Source organism: Microcaecilia unicolor, chromosome 7, assembly GCF_901765095.1.
Source record: "Microcaecilia unicolor chromosome 7, aMicUni1.1, whole genome shotgun sequence".
Taxonomy (NCBI): domain Eukaryota; kingdom Metazoa; phylum Chordata; class Amphibia; order Gymnophiona; family Siphonopidae; genus Microcaecilia; species Microcaecilia unicolor.
This window is the reverse complement of record NC_044037.1, coordinates 228,776,787-228,797,119: the sequence shown is the minus strand read 5'-3', so window position 1 is coordinate 228,797,119 and position 20,333 is coordinate 228,776,787. Positions and strand designations below refer to the sequence as shown.

The 20,333-nt window shown below is 40.9% G+C and overlaps 1 long non-coding RNA gene across 1 annotated transcript; it reads right to left on the bottom strand.

Moving 5' to 3' along the window:
• Positions 1 to 549: 549 nt before the first annotated feature.
• On the bottom strand, positions 550 to 20,286 carry LOC115473706. Its single transcript, XR_003942734.1, has 3 exons — positions 20,274 to 20,286; positions 13,764 to 13,770; positions 550 to 668 (listed from the first exon to the last, which is right to left on the bottom strand). It is a non-coding gene; the product is annotated as an uncharacterized LOC115473706 (long non-coding RNA).
• Positions 20,287 to 20,333: the final 47 nt, after the last annotated feature.

Here is a 20,333-nt window from a genome sequence, read left to right as displayed (position 1 = left end):
CATCTTTGTCTGAGTCGGATCTTCACAATTCACTGAATAAAAAGCTATCGGGAAAACAGGTCCAGGAAATCGCTATTCAAAATCACAGACTGCAACTTTCAGGAGCACATCGAGTTATCAATCCTTGATTGCATAGCTGCGGCAGCTAACCAGCAAACTGCACCAATTTTATATACATGGAGAACACTCAACCCAATAGATCATACTCTCTATTCAAAAGAAGAGGAGGAGGAGCCTAGGGGTGAGAGCTCCTGGCTGACAACCAAGGAAGTCAGGTTTAAATCCCACTGTTGCTCCTTGTGATCTTAGGCAAATCACCTAAGCCTCCATTGCCTTTCAAGTACAAAATTAAATTGTAAGCTCTCTGTGGAAAGGGAAATACCTGATATAGCTCATTTTGGAGCTACCACTGAAAAAGCATGCACTTCCTCCATTGTATGCAAATCGATCTCATGCACATTTTGAGGGGGCATCCTGAAAACACGATTGGATTGTGGCCCTCAAGCCCCTGGTTTAAAGTTTAGCTGCACTCTAAAATCCTTGGGGCACACCTAGCCAGTCAGGCTTTCAGGATGTCCAAAATGAATATGCATGAGATAAAATTGCAGGCACTGCCTCCTTGATATGCAAGTCTATCTACTGAATATTCATTTAGATATCCAGAAAACCTGATTGGTTGGGTGTGCCCTGAGGACTGGGTTGAGAAGCTCTAAAGTGATGTTATGGTAAACTCTAGAACAGCAACTTTAAATGCTGAACTAAATGATACTCTTTTTTTTTAAAGAAGCTCTAACAGAGACTTTAGATGCTATACTATTCTCTAAGCTCCCTTTGCTAAATAAGCAAAGTAACTTAAAATACTGGAATTACCTATTTAACACCAAGTCTGCCTTCTCCCAAGTTTCGATGCAATTTCCCAGCAGGTAATATACTCACAAGTGAAATTTTCTTCCCCTCAGCAGGTCCTCTCTCAGCACCTGTTGAGAACTATAGTACTTAAAGGATATGAAATGAAGCTTCAAGGCGGGGAACCTAATATTTTCATGGATAGGGTGGTGAATGCCTGGAATACTCTTCTGCAGGAGGTGGTAGGGAGGAAAATGGTGATGGAATTCAATAAGGTATGGGATAGACACAGAAGATGCCTATATGGGAAGAGAATGGAATAAAAGTATAACCTCTCTTCCTATAACAGGTCCCCTAAATTTAAGTGGAGTTTGCCCACTTAAATTTATAAAATACTAGTGTTTATGCATGTAAGTGTACATTCACATGTGTGAATGGCAGTAATGAGACCAACCATTATTCTAGAATTACATGCTAATATGGCTTAATGTGTTGTCGTAAGGGGACATTCACAGAGACAGAGGTGAGGCTGACATTTGTGTGTTTAATTTGCAGAATATTATAAATTATGTGTGCAAATGTCACATTTAAGCGCTAACATTTATGCCAGCCATGGACATGGCGTAAACATTAGTGCCTAAATGTAGGCATGTTATTGCTGATTTAAGCTAATATTTATACAATTGGTTCACCAGCCACGTAAAGTGGGCACCTGAATTGTGGTACCTAGTTATAGAAATAGCCGCCAGAGAGCATTTCCACTCAAGTAAAACATAACTGACACACACACAAAAAAGAGGAAAGGGATAGGCTGTCTTTTGCAACAAAATGTTGTTCACTGATAATAGTGCACACTGTTCCTAATACACAAACTTTCCTGATAGTGTGTGTGTGCACTCTATTGGAAAAAGTGTGCTCACTTTTACATAGTGTGCCTACTTGTGCACTATTGATGACACTCATTCCAGAATAGAAAAAAAAACAGGTGAATTTTTTTGACTGCTTATCCCTAAAAGAGCATGGGGGGGGGGGGGGGGGGGAGGTAACCTGCATGGAGCGGCAGATACAACCAAGGCTGGCTTGAGGAATATGTGGGCGGTGCAGCTCTACAGGATGCAAGGGAGATGGAGGGTGAACAAATTGCTCATTCTCCATTCACTGTCTCCCCTGCAGTGGCCACAGCACAATGGATGGGGTGGGGGCACTAGAGGCCGGCACATTGCATAGGCTGCAATTCTGGTTCAGGAAGCTCCTGGATATAACCCCCAACAACAAAGGAGGGAAGGTAGCCCACACTGAGAGGTAGCTTCAGTCCTGGCCACATTTCTGAGCAGACTGGATGGCCATACTATTCGGGAAGGCCTACCACCAGGATCCAACATAAATCCTAAAGTCCTTCTAAACAGCATATAAATGGACCATTTTTGACTCTCTTACCTTTCCTCTTTCCCCCTTTTTCCCTTGTTCTTTCTACCCTCTCTGACTTCCACAATATATTGTAATTGTATAACTATTGGACTGGCGATAGCCTTTTCGGTTTATTGTAAGTCACATTGAGCCTGCAAACAGGTGGGAAAATGTGGGGTATAAATGTGATAAATAAATAAATACTAGTCTTTAACTGGCATCATTCTACTCTGTTACCATGCAGCTCATAATAAATATTTTTATTGAGGACATGTACCGAATTACAAACAGTAAAACTTTCAAGTTTCACATTGTTATTGTCAGCAAATAAATTGCTCATTGATTGAAAAGTGGTAGAACTCTGGTTCCACAAAATTATGATTATCATGAGTGTCAACTAAAGCATTACATGCGGGGTTTTCCATTTATGAACAGAAGCTAAGATCTAGCACCACCTGGTGGAAACCTTTCTGATCAGCATTTTAGTCGCTCTGTTAAGTCATGAGCTTGTTCTGTCAAATTTATCCCAATAGGGGAGAGTAAACATTGAGGAACTGACATGATAAAACATTGTACAAATTATATCCAAATATCCATATGTTGATGAAAGGTTTTAATTTTTCCATTCAAGATTTGGACTACTATTGCCCAGTTTTTGCAGAACGATTGTGTACATTTATAAATAGATTTCAAATTTGGATTCTATAGGGAGTATGAACATAAGAACATAAGCGTTGCCATACTGGGACAGACTGAAGGTCCATCAAGCCCAGTATCCTGTTTTCATCAGTGGTTAATCCAGGTCACAAGTACCTGGCAAGATCCTAGAACAGTAAAACAGATTTTATGCTGCTTATCCTAGAAATAATGTTGTGGTAGATAGAATAATCTGGAGTCAACAACTCTATGGTTAACAGAGTAATCTATAGTGAACTACTGTTATGTTCTATCTCTCAGTATTCTTGTGTTATTATAGGGGGAAGTCTCATATATTAAGTCACTGGGTAATCTTGTATTTACACTCACTCAATAGTGAGAACCCTTTTGTGACAATGTGTAATCATTGACAAGACCCCCTTGCTCCCTTTGAGTGCTGATAATCTGAAGAATATTTTTTTCTTTTTTTCTTTTTATCTTCTTTTTTCTTTTTTCTATTTATCTCATCTCTATTTTTTGAAGATTATCAGCCTTTATTATTGGCAGTTTCTGCTACCATTCTTATGTGTATCAATCTGCTCACATAACAGTACATATATATATATATATATATATATATATATATATATATATATATATATATATATATATATATATATCTACTCATATAATCGCGCAAATCTTGGCAGGCTAATGGTGGTCACTTATCTTAACTCTTGCAAGTGCGGGTAAATATCTTCACACTGTGTAGCAGAGTCTCAACTGCCCGAATCTTCATACCCCGACAGGAGCCTGTTTCGCTATCTAGCTTTGTCAAGGGGGATACTGGAACCTCAAGTCTTGATATGCCATCTTCTTCCTTCGACTGCGGCAGTCGAAGGAAGAAGATGGCATATCAAGACCCGAGGTTCCAGTATATCATGGGAGCCTTTTGGTAAGGTGCGCTAATGGATTTATTGTACGCTAACCCCCGGTTCTATATAGCATGCCTACAGATCTGCACCAAAATTGGCGTGGATTCTATAACAATGCATGCAACTTAATTGGCTTAATAAGCTAATGAGCACTGATAACAGCATTTAACAAGCATTAATGAGCACTAATTGGCACAGATTAGAATTTAGGTGCACAACTCACTAAGCGTATTCTGTAACGATGTGTGCTGAACTTCTAACGAACATAGGCAAAAAGGGGCATGGTTATAGGGGGGAATGGGCATTTCTTGGGCATTCCGAAATTTATGTGCGTACTTATAGAATATGGCCCAGTGTGTCTAAATCTACATGCCTGGATTTATGCCACATTTTTGTTGATACAAATGGATGCGCATAGATTTAGGTACTGAAATGTCAACTATTAGGCACTGATTATAGAATACGCTTAGTCGGCACTGATTTCAGTGCAGCCCATTGTATTCCTATGGCCTACATAGCATTTATTGCATGCTAATCAGGAGTGCACACTAAATCCATTAGCTTACCTTAGTAAAAAGACCCCATGGTGATTAGAAAACAGAACTGTCAATGCTCAAGACTTAGGTACACATGCTCATATTAGCTGGGCGGCTAAATGGCAGATGACGTTTAATGTGAGCAAGTGCAAGGTGATGCATGTGGGAAAAAAGAACCCGAATTATAGCTACGTCATGCAAGGTTCCACGTTAGGAGTTACGGACCAAGAAAGGGATCTGGGTGTCGTTGTCTTCGATAACACACTGAAACCTTCTGCTCAGTGTGCTGCTGTGGCTAGGAAAGCGAATAGAATGTTGGGTATTATTAGGAAAGGTATGGAAAACAGGTGTGAGGATGTTATAATGCCGTTGTATCGCTCCATGGTGCGACCGCACCTTGAGTATTGTGTTCAATTCTGGTCGCCGCATCTCAAGAAAGATATAGTACAATTGGAAAAGGTGCAGCGAAGGGCGACTAAAATGATAGCGGGGATGGGACGACTTCCCTATGAAGAAAGACTAAGGAAGCTAGGGCTATTCAGCTTGGAGAAGAGACGGCTGAGGGGAGACATGATAGAGGTATATAAAATAATGAGTGGAGTGGAACAGGTGGATGTGAAGCGTCTGTTCACGCTTTCCAAAAATACTAGGACTAGGGGGCATGCGATTAAACTACAGTGTAGTAAATTTAAAACAAATCGGAGAAAATGTTTCTTCACCCAACGTGTAATTAAACTCTGGAATTCATTGCCGGAAAATGTGGTGAAGGCGGTTAGCTTAGCAGAGTTTAAAAAGGGGTTGGACGGTTTCCTAAAGGACAAGTCCATAAACCGCTACTAAACGGACTTGGAAAAATCCAAAATCCCAGGAATAACATGTATAGAATGTTTGTACGTTTGGGAAGCTTGCCAGGTGCCCTTGGCCTGGATTGGCCGCTGTCATGGACAAGATGCTGGGCTCGATAGACCCTTGGTCTTTTCCCAGTATGGCATTACTTATGTACTTATGTACTTATATTACCAGTCACCTCCCGAACGTGGACTAGGGTCATAATTTCACTATGCCCTATATCACCTGTAAATGTATTGATAGTGATAGCTGATAGAAAACAAAAGAGTGTCACAGTGCAGTGCATTGATTCATAGTGATATTATAGATGAGACAATATTGTTGAAGTAATATTACAGCAGACTTTTATGTACAATATTGTCTCATTCCATAATTCATGAGTCTACACACTGAATTCTACTGTACCACTCATGGTGTTTTGTGGTACTTTCATGCTTTTCTTTTCAACTTGATACCAATACCAAGGAATCATATTTAGAAAAGTCATACGTTCACTGGCAGCCGAGGAAAGTGTAACTTGACTATCTGTTTATTTTCAGAATCTTTATTTATTTATTAGGATTTATTTACCGCCTTTTTGAAGGAATTTGCTCAAGATGGTGTATAGCAAGTATAAGTCAAACATAAGCAATAGACAATTACAGTAGTGAAAATATTCAAATAACACAAAGTATGGCATAGTATGCTATATTACAATGTCAACACAATATGTAATAAAACAGTTTCATACATAGCCTAGAATATAAACAAAGATGGAATATATATGAATAGTATCAGCCCAGAAATCCCCATACAACAAAGAGCCAGGATTGAGACCCCAGCAGGATTTTTTGAGTTAATTTCGCAGTAGAATCTGCAATCTGAGCCTGCACGGGCCCCCCAGTGTTTAAATCTAGTCCTGCTTACTAGTGGAGGTGTGTAGGAGACTGTTTCACCATGGAAAGAGAAGATCAGAGGAATCTTGAGCCAGCTCTTGGTGAAATTGTCAATGCAACTCAGGGGCTGCAATGGTGCTGGAACCTATCGGGTCATTGTGACCAGGTGGAGAAAGGTAGGAATGTGGTATCAGGGAGGTGTCTGGGAGTAAGGTCCTTGATTATTCTGGCAGCATAAAAAAAACAGTGGCCTCATGCTGTGATGTTATCAATTGGTCACATGCTATTTACATGACAACCCTCACTCAATGAGTGAGTAGAATGTTTGAAAAACAACCCCTTGTGTTAGCTGTAGGCAGGTCAGGAGTCAGAGAAGAAGCAGCTGCCTAGAGCTGTTGTGTGAAGAAAACAAATTAGGGTTTCAGAGGGTGTTTAAAAAAAAAATAGTTTGAGCCCTTTCTGGATGCCAATCTAATTTACCCATAAGCTGCTCTAGGTTTTGAAGAGAGAAGAAACTCAGTCGAAGGTATGTGAGTTGGTGACTGAAGTTTTTAAAAATATTTTTTTAGTACTAGGTAGAAGAGAATGAAAAGGGAAAATGTATTAGCATAAATTTAAGAGCAGACCATGAAATTACCTGCGCTAGGTGTAATTGAAAGACTTGTTAGTGTAAAGAATGGTTAAGAACCAATTTCTTTTTAACAGAAATAAAAAGCCTCTCGATTAAAGTACATATGGAGGCAAAGGCCATAAATCCTGTCACATCTGGAAAAGTTGAACCTTTAGTGACCAAGGGGCCCTTTCACAAAGCAGCAGTAAAAAGTGGCCTAAGCCCACACTTATGCAGGTGTTTCCCATGTGCTAAGGCCATTTTTACCACTGCAATAAGAAGGCCAATTTTCCTATTTTTTTTCTATTAATGACCACACACTAATTTTGCCATTAGCACATACCAATTAAAGAAAATTAGTGTGTGAGCCCTTACCACCAGCTATTTTGTAGGTGGTAAGGGCTCACGCACTAATCAGTTAGTGTGTGGCAATCTGGCTGCACTGATTACCAACAGACACGCCCACTCTCTGCTCCCAGACACACCCCCTTGGTGAAAAAATTAATTTTAAAATGCTGCTAGTGTGAGCGTATGTCAAAAGTACTGCGGGACACCTCAGTACACCCCGCAGTATGCCATTTTAAGCTGCAATTAATCAAGTCTGGAGTTCTAGTACAGGTACAGCTCTGTTACTGGTGAATTGCTGTACCAAGTTTTACTGCATTGGGGCAGATCTTCAGAATTATATCCTTTCCCTCTTCCCAATCTGCCAATCAAGGTGGGGACGGGAAGGCCAGCGGAGGTGTCTCTGGGTAGAATTTAGGGTAGCAATAAGGGAGCAAAGTAAAGTAGCATTTCTACATATCTTCCCCCCCACCACATCACAACCCCTCCCCCCGCCTTTAAATTATCTATAGAGACACAAAAGATAAAGTCCCAAGGGCCTTCTATGTATATAGAAACTTCTCAGCCATCCAGTAAGCCTACCATTATAACTGATAACATCATTCAACTAATTACCCTGCATGGGAGTGAAGTCTGGACTCTATACAGAATCTCTTTTCAAAGCCTGCACTTCCTGTTCTATAACAATCTCCACATTTTTCAACAGTGGAACTAAGACCTTTCCCATTAAAACTAACCATTCAAAAACAAAAAAATTAAGTGTGATGATAACAGGGCCAGTGAACTCAGTAAGGTAGACAAGCATGACAGGAGGGTGCCAATGTTTGAAGAGCATCATGCTTACCTGGCTTTCCATGTTGTCAGGCCCACACTGCAGCACTGTATGTCCTGCTGCTTCCAACAGGAAGTCTTCAGAGGGGGTGGGATGCGGCAGTGCTGAAGCATGGGCCTGAGAAAGTAGGCCTCAGTCAACGCTGCAGCTGTGACAGTGGCAGACCCAGGGAAGGGGAAAGGTGACTGGTGCATAGCTGCAGGGCAATAGTTCCATCCCTGGTTCCATCCATCTTCTACTACTACCAGACATTTTGCAAAATATCTCAAAACCATGTATAAAGACAAGAAAAACTCTCAAAATCAAAGAAATAAAGAATGACCCTCCAAAATTGCAAAAATGTGTGTAAACGAAAAGAATATACTTTAGACGGAAGGAAAGAAGCCTCAAAGAGCTCCAGATCTAAAGATCTATAGAGCTAAAAGCGATCAAATTGATCTGTACTTCATCATTGGCTTAAAAAAACCTTCCGAGTATGTCAGAAATAATTGTATGGAAAACATAAAAATTGCTCAAGGCATCAAACTTTCCATGTGCATCAAGAAGGCAAAATCTCATATAGTCTAGAGAACTCCAGAGTGGATGCTTAGCTCAAAAGCAAACTTTAAATGTCCTTCCTGGAGTTCATTCAACTCTTGTAGCTGTAGCTGCCATGAGCTCCAAGAGGAGCTGTCATGAGACCAAATCTGACAGCTCTTATCTCTGCCAAAGGAAGGAGGGAGTTAGGGGAATGATGTCCTGATGCTCCAAAGCAAATGCAGGTGCTAGAGACCATTAACGCTAGAATAACGCCCGCATTTGCAAGTGCGCCGTGCTCATAGCCAAACAGCTTGGGAACTAACACATGCACTGAAGAACAGCGCAAATCAGTGGCATAGCCACAGGTGGGCCTGGGCCCACCCACTTATGGCTCAGGCCCACCTAACACTAGCACATGTTTAGAGGTAACTGCTGGGGATCCCAAGTTCCGCCAACTGAAGACTTCCCCCTGATGGTAATGCAAATGCTACGCTCCACGATACCAGAACCTGCACATGCTCAATTTTCAGTGCATGCCTGCTGTAGACTGCCAAGGTGGAAAGAAGAGTTTTCCCACCAGCTGAGATTTTTTTTTTGGTGGTGAAGGAGGGGGAGAATACTTGGTGCCCACCCACTTCTTGCCTAGGCCCACCTAAAATCTGTTGTCTAGCTACGCCCCTGGCGCAAATGACATTCAAATATATGCAAAGGAGGGCATTTCCTACTCCCTCCAATGCAGAATGAACAACACAGCTAGTAAAGGTGCCCTTACCGCTGTGGAGCCTATGCCAGCTCCAAGCTGGCATTAAAAAGTGGCTGCACAGGCTCGCTGCACATTTTCCTGTTCGGTAAAGGGACTGAAGTCCAGTCAAATTCTCCTCCCTCTCTCATCTCAAATGGCCAGTTTCTTCCCTTGAGTATTGATTTTTTTTTTTTTTTACTTCATTTGATACGCTGTAGTTGGCAAATCAGTCTTTCTAAAAAATTTGAGTTGACGCCACCCCAATCCTAAAGGCTCCTTGTGCTTTTGTTCCTTACTCATATGTTAGTGTACTTTGGATCTTATTCTCCTGCATTTTCTGTTGGCAAATCAGTAGCATACAGTGATAATAAACAGACTATTCATACTGTAAGCAAAAGCATAATCAGTTACTGTAACAAAAACTTTACACATGCCAGTATCTACCTCAGCATAAATATATAAACGTTTTCCACAGTCTGACCTGTAGATGGGAAAGCAGCACTCCACCTTCACTCACTCTCCCTCGTCCCACTTTCCGAAGCCGTATGACTGTGCATGAGCTCTTGTACACATGTGCTGGGCCGGTCCACCCCCACTTCGCTTCCCAATGATCAGCGCTAACAGTGCACATAAAATTTGCATGCCGCTAGCATTGAGCATTGGGGAACTCTTTCTCGGCATTGTTTTGGCATTATTTTCTGGCACTGTTTTATACAGTGCCGGAGTTTTGAGCATTGGGGTCTGTATGTTGCATGATGCCCCCTCCCTCATGGCCTTAGAGAAGCCACGCCTTTTGCAATCCCCTAGTTCCAGCCCTGTGTAAATAAAAGGTGCAGAAGATTCATACTTTTGACAATTTCATCACTAAGGAGCCCTTTTACTAAAGCTTAGCATGTGCTGTTGGATATTAATGCAAAATGCTGTATGCTCTATTTAGAACTATGGGCCACTTGGCATTTAGCACATGCTAATGTCCATTAGCATGCACTAAGCTTTAGTAAAAGGGCCCCTAAAATGTGGCTAATATTTGGGAAAAGAAAAGAAAACTCGGTGAGACTTCGATTTTTTTTGTGGCAGTGTTTGAGAATTCTCTAGCAAAAAAAAAAAATCCTTACGGAATGATTTTTAAAAATTGGCAGCCAACTGGAGATAATTCTGAAGGGAGATTTTCAGCAAGAAGAAGGATTGATAAATGTGTGCATCAGATTTGTCTGAAGAAGTATTCTGAAGACAGAAGCTGTTAATAACTAATTTTACGCATACTGCTCAGGCAAGTTGTGAATAAAAGGCAGGGATATGCTTGCTTTTATTTTAATTTTCAAATAGCTAGATTCTCAGTACAGTCTTAGGGGGCTGTTAACTAAAGTCTGATAAAGTTTTGCAGTTACTGTGTGATGGTTGTACAAACTAAGACTGCAAAGTCTGTACAGTAATTACCCACCTAGTTCTGTTAGAAGGAAATAATAATTGTTGGAGGATGTGTCCACCATCTGTCCTGCAGTTACTGTAAAGGACAGACATTTGCCACATGGTAAATGTTCCATGTTATCAGCCTGCATTTATTTATTTATTGCTCTTGTATCCCACATTTTCCCACCTATTTGCAGGCTCAATGTGGCTTACAAAGACCTGTTATCATACCAGGGTTAAGAATACTATTGGTGTTACAAGAAATTTACTGTGGCTGACTGCTCTAAACCAGTGACATAGCCAAAAATGAATTTTTAGGGGAGGGAGGGGCACAAACAGTTAACATGGGTGAGCACTAGACAGGTCTTTATCTGCCATTATTCACTATGGTGCTATGTTATAGTTCTTTGGACAGGGACTTATTTTATCTGAATACTTATCACCATTGTGCCACACGGGGGTAACTTTATAAAGGTTTTTTTCAACATGAAAATTAACTTCTATAAAATTATGTGGCTGTTATTATTTTTCAAGATCACACATAGACATTCTCCAGGGGCAGTGGCAGAGTTGTGGGGTGCATATGTATTTTATGCAATACATGCATAGCTTACATTGTTGATTTACACCCTATATGTGTGTAAACAAAGAAACTGACACCTGTTATAAAAAGAATAATCAAAATATTTTTATTTTTTTCAACTGTTCTCCGTGGAGCTTTGTACAATTCAAGAGAAGATGCAAGAGCAGCCACTGGCTGACATCACCAGGGCAGAGAAGCAGGAATGACTAGTGCTTTTGGGGAGGAGGGGGAGGGAGAGAACACAGTGGGAATGGAAAATGAGAGAGGAGGATGAAGAGCAGAAGAGGAGGGAGAGTTGGGACAGGATTAAGGCACTGGCAAACAAGGCATGTGCCTACAGCCCAAATGTTTAGAAGTCCTCTCAGATGTATTAATTCAATGACTCCTGAGGCAGAGTTTTGCCATGGTAAGTCAGCTGCTGGTAGGAAAAGAGTGGCAGATACCAGTGTCACCTTTACCTGCAGTGATTTGTCTGTTTTCTCTATCAATAGAAATCAAACAAAATAAAACATGGAAAAGAAAATAAGATGATACCTTTTTTATTGGACATAACTTAATACATTTCTTGATTAGCTTTCGAAGGTTGCCCTTCTTCGTCAGAGTGCACACCATCTTCTAGTCAGCAGGAAGAGAAAATTAACAGGGCTACTTACCTGCTACTTCTTTCTCAGGGGGGGGGGGGGGGGTCATATGTAGTCAGAACCATGCTAGTTCTTGTTTGTGGGTGTTTTAAAATGCTGTTATATTACAGTGATGTAAAAAAAATATCTTCCCCTCAACGGCCATATGATAGACTGATATTTGGTTGGAGTTATTGCTACTAAGGGTAATGCAACCAGTTAATAAGTTCAGGGAACAGTTACTATTTCACATTGGTGATATGGGTTTTGGATAACTTTGCTCCTTAAATTAATGAAGTAATATTCTAAAGATTGCATTTTGTGTTGGGTTCCCTTTGCCTAATATTACAGTTTGTTTAAAGATCAGAAACCATTCAGTGTGACATATGTGCAATAATAGAGGAAATCAGGAAGGGGGAGCGTTTTCACATTATTGTATGAAGGGAGTCCAACATGCATGTTTAACTGGGATACACTAAGGATTAATCTTACCTTGAGGAGGAGTGAAGAGTGCAAGGGAAAGGACTGACACGAGAAAGCAGAGGAGGGGGAAAGGAGAGTAGCAAGAGAGTGAAGAATGTATGGCAGAGGAGGGGAGGAAGAGAATAAAAATGGAAAGGGGGAGGTAAGAAAAAAATAAAGAATGCAAGGGGAGGGCACACAAACACACTCACTCCTCTTCATCCTTGTGTGAAAATCTTTAACAGTTTTTCTATTTTGTCTAGGCTTTTGTCTATTTTTAATAAAATTGAACCAACCAAAAAAAATGTATTTAGCCATACTGTTGCAATGTGGGGAAAAAACCCCCACTGATAAACACCTATTTTTAATGCTCTCCAGAAACACCTAAGTAGCTGAAAAATAGACATCTAACTTCAAAATGTATACACACCTGGCCTTGTATGTAGGATAGACCCGGTAAAGGTCAAAGAGGGAGACATTTCTTCAACAATGTCTTTCTCTGTCTAACTGTCTAACTACTACTCTTGCAGGGCCAACTTTTGTTGTCCATGGTGCTGAATTCAGTGGACTTGCTATTTGACAAATCGCTGAGTGCATGCATTATTTTTCAAGAGGTACATTAAGAAGTAGTTAATTTGCATTCTATTTTCAGTTCATAAACTTTAGATTCCAAATTCAAGAAAGACGCCAAACATAATGAGTTCACTTGTACTAGATTTCTTAAAGGACTTTTCAGAGCCAACCAGCATGAAAAGAAAGATGACGGTCAGAAGGCATTTTTTTTCGAAATATCGTTAACCTGACGCTTGCATTCCTCGGAGCTACCTTGTAATTTACGAAGTCACAGATTATTTCATAAATACGGCATCTAATATGTCCGCGATGACCTTGATGGCGTAAATGGCATCCAGGACACTGCAGGACCAAATACTCATTATTGTGTTATACTTAATGGGCGCCTTTCTTAATATTGCAGCTCACAGGAGTGCAAGGGGAATTGTATGCACAGAACTTTTAACACATAGTTCAGTTGTTATATATACTTTTGAAATGTTGCAAAGGAAAAGAAAAAGAGAAAGAGGTCCAGTTTTCTTTCAATTTACAAATTAGAGGGTATTGATGCAAAAATATAATAGTATTTCCAAAAACAACGACTAAACTAAGTCTGGAAGTTAAGCAAAACTATATACATGGTATAGCCATTATCCTGTAAATCTTTTTACTGCTGTTTTATTTCTTTGCATTTGCTCCAGTAAACGTTTTTTTTTGGGGGGGGGGAGGGGACTCTTTCAGTCATGAAAGAAAGAAAATCATTTGGCATTGAACACTTACATATTGATTCCGAGTGTGCATTCTTCACCTTTTCGATAATAAGTCCTATCTGAGTATTGCAACCATTAAAAAAAAAAAAAAAAGTCTCCCCGAAAAAGGTCCACTAGATCAAATCATTAATGTATGTGTCTGCATTTATGTCCATTGTTTTTAAAGACTCAGGATATCTAGCTGTGAGACCAGAGATCCTGCACAACATAGTCAGTGAATGGTACGACTCCCACCCCACCCCTCCAATCCCCCTCCCCCGACAGGTCTTTAGGATTTTCTTTCCAAAGTCAGGTCCACTGGCAGCAAGCCTGGGTACTTAGAAATGCTGACAGTTCTCAACACATAATGCGCTTCTTTTCACTGTTCATTCCAGGAAATCTTGAATACGTCTTTCTAAAATATACAATGCCCTATACTTAAAAATAGAAATAAACTCTAACAAAACTTTAACTTACTGTTTCGAAAATGTTATTCACATACCTGTTTTTTAAAGATAAAAATACGTTTCTGATCTCAAAAAGGAGGAAAGCATTTCTTTTACTAGACTAATCTATTAAATCCGGCAGGTTTAAATACGCGATTTAAAAAAAAAAAATCATATGTTCATTAATAGCCCTGCAAAGGAAAAATTGTTAGCCTGTTTGTCTTTGGGTTTCTGATGCCCTCTTGTGGACGCGGTGACAAGGTAACCACAAAGTTTTCTCATTCCCGTGACTGATGGAGTCTAGAGGAAAAGTAGGAAACGTGCAGGTTTGATTACAAATTAGGAAGCTAGAGAGGTTTCTGGATCCCACTATCAAACGAAACACCTGTAATGACCTGTTCTTTGTTTACTGGTATATTGTTTTTCGAGTTAACACATTTTTAAAATTGAAACTACAATTGGCTAGGAATATGAAAACATTAAATATCTGTCTTCCCCGAAAAGGCGGTTTCCAGGGAGCATCAAGTGTGCAAAGTAGAACGCCGGATAAGATCAATGGATCGCATATATTCATTCATCTCAATACCTAGAAAAATGGATTTTAGCGTGAAATTGTCTAGACAATTTCAGGCTATTCCTCAGAATGAGAGGGAGTGTGACACACACACACACACACACACGATAGTCATACATTGAAGAAGCACAACAAAATGTATTCATTTGGTTCCCAAAATTATCCTTGGAGGACATGTTTGATCCTGTCACCCCCGCACAGTTCTGTAAATGGGGTGTGTTACGTGCGTACTGTATTACTCATAGGGCCAATTCCCCTTGATGCATCTTCGTGATCAGGAATCGGGCACGAGCTCTAGAGCCCCCCAGGCAACACAAACACCTACAAATAAGTGCCACTCGCCTAGCTAAGCAGCAGTGGCCCCGTGATCGCCAAGCCGCTGTCACCTGCCCCAGCAGCAGACTCAAGGCTCCGCTGCTTCCCCTCCAGAACCAGAGGAGGTGCCTGCTGTGAGGAGTCATGCCTGCGTAGAAACAGACGAGCCAGGCTTAAGAAAGCAAAGCAAAGTACTTCTGGAAGAAGAAGAAGAAAAAAGCCCAGCTTCCTATTGAAATCAAATTGGTGCACGTTGTTGACATTCAATCGTCGCTTCCCTTTGCCTGACTGTCACGTTATCAATTCGTATTTATTTTGGGTGGCAGCCGAAGTAAGCCTGCAGCCCTGCATTAGGATACCTTGAACCAAAGGTAAGTTCCTCGTCTGTCTCTCTTTATTCAAAGCTCATTAAAACAGGTCTGAAGATCGCATGAGATATGTCAACCAACCTCAGCTTGAGGGAGACAGGCTGGGGACTGGTATGGAGTCGGATATCAGGTGAAATGTTTAATGCTTAGAAACTGTTCCTTCATTTTCGACTTTTCAAAGAGCTTTTAATGTTCATCTTTTCCTATTAAATAACACATATTGAAATTTCAAGGTAATTCGCCGAGTTGCTTAAATTCAGAAATGCGTTTCCAGATTTAATTTTTTTTCTGTGAAACATCGTGATTTATATATAAATATATAGTCGTATACAAGAAGTGTTGTTTAAGGAGATTTTTTAAAAAATGTGATCCATCATTACTGAACCAGATGCGCGATTGTTCTTGACTGCCAACAACAAAGGTAATTTATCGGATCGAATAAGCTATTTAACAGGACAGATGAAATGTCTCAACCTACTTAAAAAGAGAATGTCAATCTGTGGGGATGGAAGTGAGATCTTAACAGTGTTCGGTTTCATCTACATATATCAAAATTTATATACAACTTATATTTTTAAATGTATACATCATAATTTGGCTAGCTAGCTAGCTATCATTCCTCCATTAATGCATCTGAATATCTGCCATAATTTCCGTTTCCAGTCCCTGAATCTATCCATTCCGAAGAATTATTCGGGGATTCGGTAGAACCAGAGATCTGGTTTCTCTGCCTCCTATAGAGCATCTCTCGGTTGATCATTTAGCGTCTTATGTAACTGGGTTCCGTTTGACAGGAGCCATTATTATGGTGCTCAGTGGTCATTGCCATAATTACTGTAGACTTCACGGTCTGCTAAACCAGTCTGGCCGCACAGGATGGAGGTTTCAGGCTCGAGCAAGGAAGGATTTCGCTTTGCAGGCTGTTGGGGCATTCATCCTCTGCTCTATACCATTAGTATTCACTGATTTCTCTGCTGGTCAGCCAGTGGTCACTGTATCCAGATCAGATACTGCTCTACTTTATGTCAACGCGCCTTTCACTGAATTATTTGCTTGGGAAATAGGATGCTATTTTGTGGTCAATCAGATGTAATCCTTTGTGTCCCAGTTACCTGCTAATGTCACTTGGTGTTGACTCTTTGAGTGGTTATCAATACAATGGAAACTGCCACCAGCAGCCATCCAGACTATAACACCGGCTGACTAGACAGACCTTCACCAGGATCCAACATTTTTAATTCTCCATCATTTCTCTCCCTTTGCAGACGTTTACTTTTCATCTCGGATACGGGAGGAGTGACGGCGGCAGAGCTCAAAAGATCCCGTGATGGCATCGTCTGCTCCTTCCTCCTCCAATGCCAGTCTGGATACCAACCCAACTAATTTACGACCCACAAGTAGGTCTTCATTTTTCACCCCATTAAATCTGCCCTGTGTATTTCATATTGAGGGGAGGGGGGCGGTCAATTGTGCATCAGAGGAATACTACTTTTGACATAAAGGCAAGCCTAAACCAAAGCCATATTGTTCCCTGCAGAGAAACATCTGAATCAGACAGTTTTATAAAGGAAATATAAAAACGTGCGCATCTGAGCCTACTGGTTTTGCACCAGGATGTTCTAAATATTCCTATGGTTTTGGAAATATCGATCTTTTTTTTTTTTTTTTTGCAATGGAGTTCGAAGTATCGCGTCTGTTTCAGGGGTTCCTATATATTGATTCCATCCCTGGATCTTTAAGTGTCAGGTTTACGTGGAACAAAGCTTCAAACTTCTTCAGCCCTTCCAGATTAAAGTGAGGAAAACCCACGATGTCTTTGTTCCCCTTTTAAAAATTGTAGTACAATGGATTTTATTTTAATTTCCCAAACTAAACCAGCATGCACTGATTATTTTATTTCTATCGAAAAACTACAATGTTATTGAAACGCCAGTTCTTTTGTTTGTTTGTTTTGTCAATTTGTTTTGTTTTACGCAAGCCTACATGAAGGCATAATATTCATGTTCCAGAAATGCAACAAAAACGCGCAAAATTCATTTTAAAATCAGCAAGATTCATGTTTAAAAATAGAAAAAGAATTGATTTTAAAAAGGAGGAATAATCGCAGTGCTCACTCTACATTTATTCTTTTTTTTCCTGGTGTAATTCTGACTCTGTGGTGTTCTTTAGATTGCAAAGGAAGCTGTAATCAGATGAAATTATGGAGTTAATTGTAGCTTTTTAAAATCCCAGATCTCTAATTGCTGTGAATGTGCGCTGGGTTATGGGGGTTTTAGTGTGAAGCAAGGGATGCTGAAAAGGCAGTTGCAAGAGGTTGATAGCTCTGCCTTAGTCAATTTAGACAAAACCCCCCAAAAATCAGGATAACATAATCACCAGACAAAGAGCAGGGAAAACCAAAGAATAAAAGCTTGGCAGGCAGAGGAAAGCTTTTACCCAGACGGAAATTCAGGGGCTCTGAAGCATGAAGAGGGAGTCATTACTGTGATTATTCTGCAAAGGGAAGACAAGAAAAAAAAGACACGTAATAGACATAAAAGAAAAAGTCATTGTAGCTTTGGTACGTCATCTCTACATTTCATCAAAGTGGGCTTGATTAGATGATAATATAAACGAAATAAGTGAATGTCTATAGTATTGATCATTCGTGGACTGTAAACAAAAATATGTTTCTGAGAAACGGTAACAAATTTTGTGATTTAGAAACATCTAAGAGTACTTGGCTGCTGTTTTCGTTTTAAGACTTCAAAGACAACTAGCGGTAGGATTTTTCTTTGGGTTCATTCTGAAGGAACAACACTTTTGATAAATGTCCCCTGTCTGTGCTGTCAAGTTTATCTCGGTGTTAGAATATCTGAGCTGGTTTATGGATCTTCCTCTCTTCTCCAACCCACCCTCCACACTATGCTCCATAAATTCCTCTTTCTTCTTCTGGACCTTCACTCCCTAATTTTCTCTCTATCCCTGACTTCTTCCCTCTCTTTTCACTTTTTACTTCCTCATTTCCCTCCTCCCTCCTCAAAACCACCAGCTCCATAGCTTCCTCTATCCTTTGGCCCTTTCTTCTCTTACTATTCTTTATTCTTTCAGGGGCCTTTTTACAGAGCAGCAGTAAACCCAAAGCGGGCTTACCGCTCACTCTTCCAGGAGGGAATACAGTATTTCTAGGATGGGCGGGACAAATCGCTTGTTCTTTTGGCCGCTGTCCGTGACAAGGTGCTGGGCTCGATGGACCCTTGGTCTGTCCCAGCATAGTGATGCTTATGAACTTATGAGTACCGCCAGCCCAATGCAGCCACCGGTGGTAGTCCCACCCCGAGTGTGCCCTATTTCTGGAGAGAAAGGAACCCCCCCCCCCCCCCCCGGAAATGGCTTGTGCGGCAGTAACTTGGTGATAACTGGGCATCGCCGCCCACTGCCCAGTTACCGGTGGATTAGCGCAGGAGCCCTTATCACCACCTCAGTGGGTGGCAGTAAGGACTCCCCATCACATTGCCACACATGTGTGTCTGGGGGCTTTTTACCCACTGAGGTAAAGAGGGATCTGGCACGCCGGAAAAACAGTCCCCGCCGCTAGCACAGGGCTCGTTTTCCCACAGCTTGGTAAAAGGACCCCTGAATGATTTAATCTCTGTTTCCTTTCCTCTTTGATTCGCTCTTTATATTTATTTATTCCTTTCTATCCTCACTGCCACCCCACCACCTCCTATTGGCTTCTTCCTCTACATTGCAGTCTCCTGCCTTTTAGCTTCACTGCCTTTCTTTGTTTTCATTTTTTCTGCACTGCTTTAGTCGCATTTTCTTCTCCTTCTTTATACTTTATCCCTGTTTTTCCTCCTGTCTAGCATATGTCCATTCTCTTCCCTCTTTTCTATCCTCTTGCTTTCTCTGGTTGCTCCGCCCATTATTCCAAATCATTCTCTGTCCTCTCTTACATGGATTCCTTACTGGTTTCTCCTCCCCTTTTCTCTTTTCTAACCTCTGGCTCTTTTCTCTTTCTCCCTTTCTCCCCTCCTCTGACCTCATAATCTGGGATTCCATACAATACACTGGACCTTAACCATTTCCTCTCTTCTTCAATTGAAGAGGAAGCAGAAGGCACACATACCTGAAGAACAGGATAGCAGACAAATATCAGTGCAGGAGGAGGAGAACATGGGAAGGATTTAGAGTTAAAAGGAAAACAGCAGGTTATTTCCAGTTAGATACTGTCAGTTAATTGTGCAAAGGTATATCAGAACTCCTAGAATATAAAACAAAGAAAAAACACACACACACACAATGGACAGAGCTGGGCAGACTTCTATGGTCTATGTCCCAGAAACAACAAAGAAAGACCGTAATCAAGTACATAATATCACGTTCATTGCTGATTTTATCTATAATTGAGAATGAATGTGACTGACTGTTAAGCAGACTGAATGGATCATTCAGGTCTTTATCTACTGTCACTATGTTACTGAGGTTCATTTTCAAAGCACTTAGACTTACAAAATTCCATAGTAACCTAGTGAACTTTGTAAGTCTAAATACTTTGAAAATGAGCCCCAGAGTGACTTAACTGACCCGAAATGGCTCCTGGCCAGTTAAATTACTTTCTCAGGACTAACTGGTCATATTCAGTGGCAAACAGCTGATTGGTACTGCTGAAAATGTCTGGTTAGTGCCCAACTCAACCAGCTATTTGGGGGGAGGGCATTCTAGGGTGGAGTCAGCACTTGGCCACTTAAGTATCGATATATTCAGCAGTTAATCAGCCAAGGTAACTACATAAGTAGAACACCATAAAAGTCAGTCCTATCTTTATGTGGTCCGCCGCAGCAGGTTAGGTGCTAACTATCTCACTTAACTGGCTATGGGGTCCTTTTACTAAGTTGTGTAAGCGTCTATGCACACTCAATGCATGCCAAAATAGAGTTACCACCCGGCTGCCATGTGGCTCTTGTGGTAATTTCATTTTTGGTGCACATCCAATACACATGCAGTGGTGAACCAAGGGTGCGGTGGTGGGGGTGGTCTGCCGCGGGTGCATGCTTCTGGAGGGTGCAGAGAGCAGCTGCACGCCTGTCGGCTCCGCTGGTTCCCTGCTTCCTCTGCCCCAGAACAGGTTACTTCCTGTTCC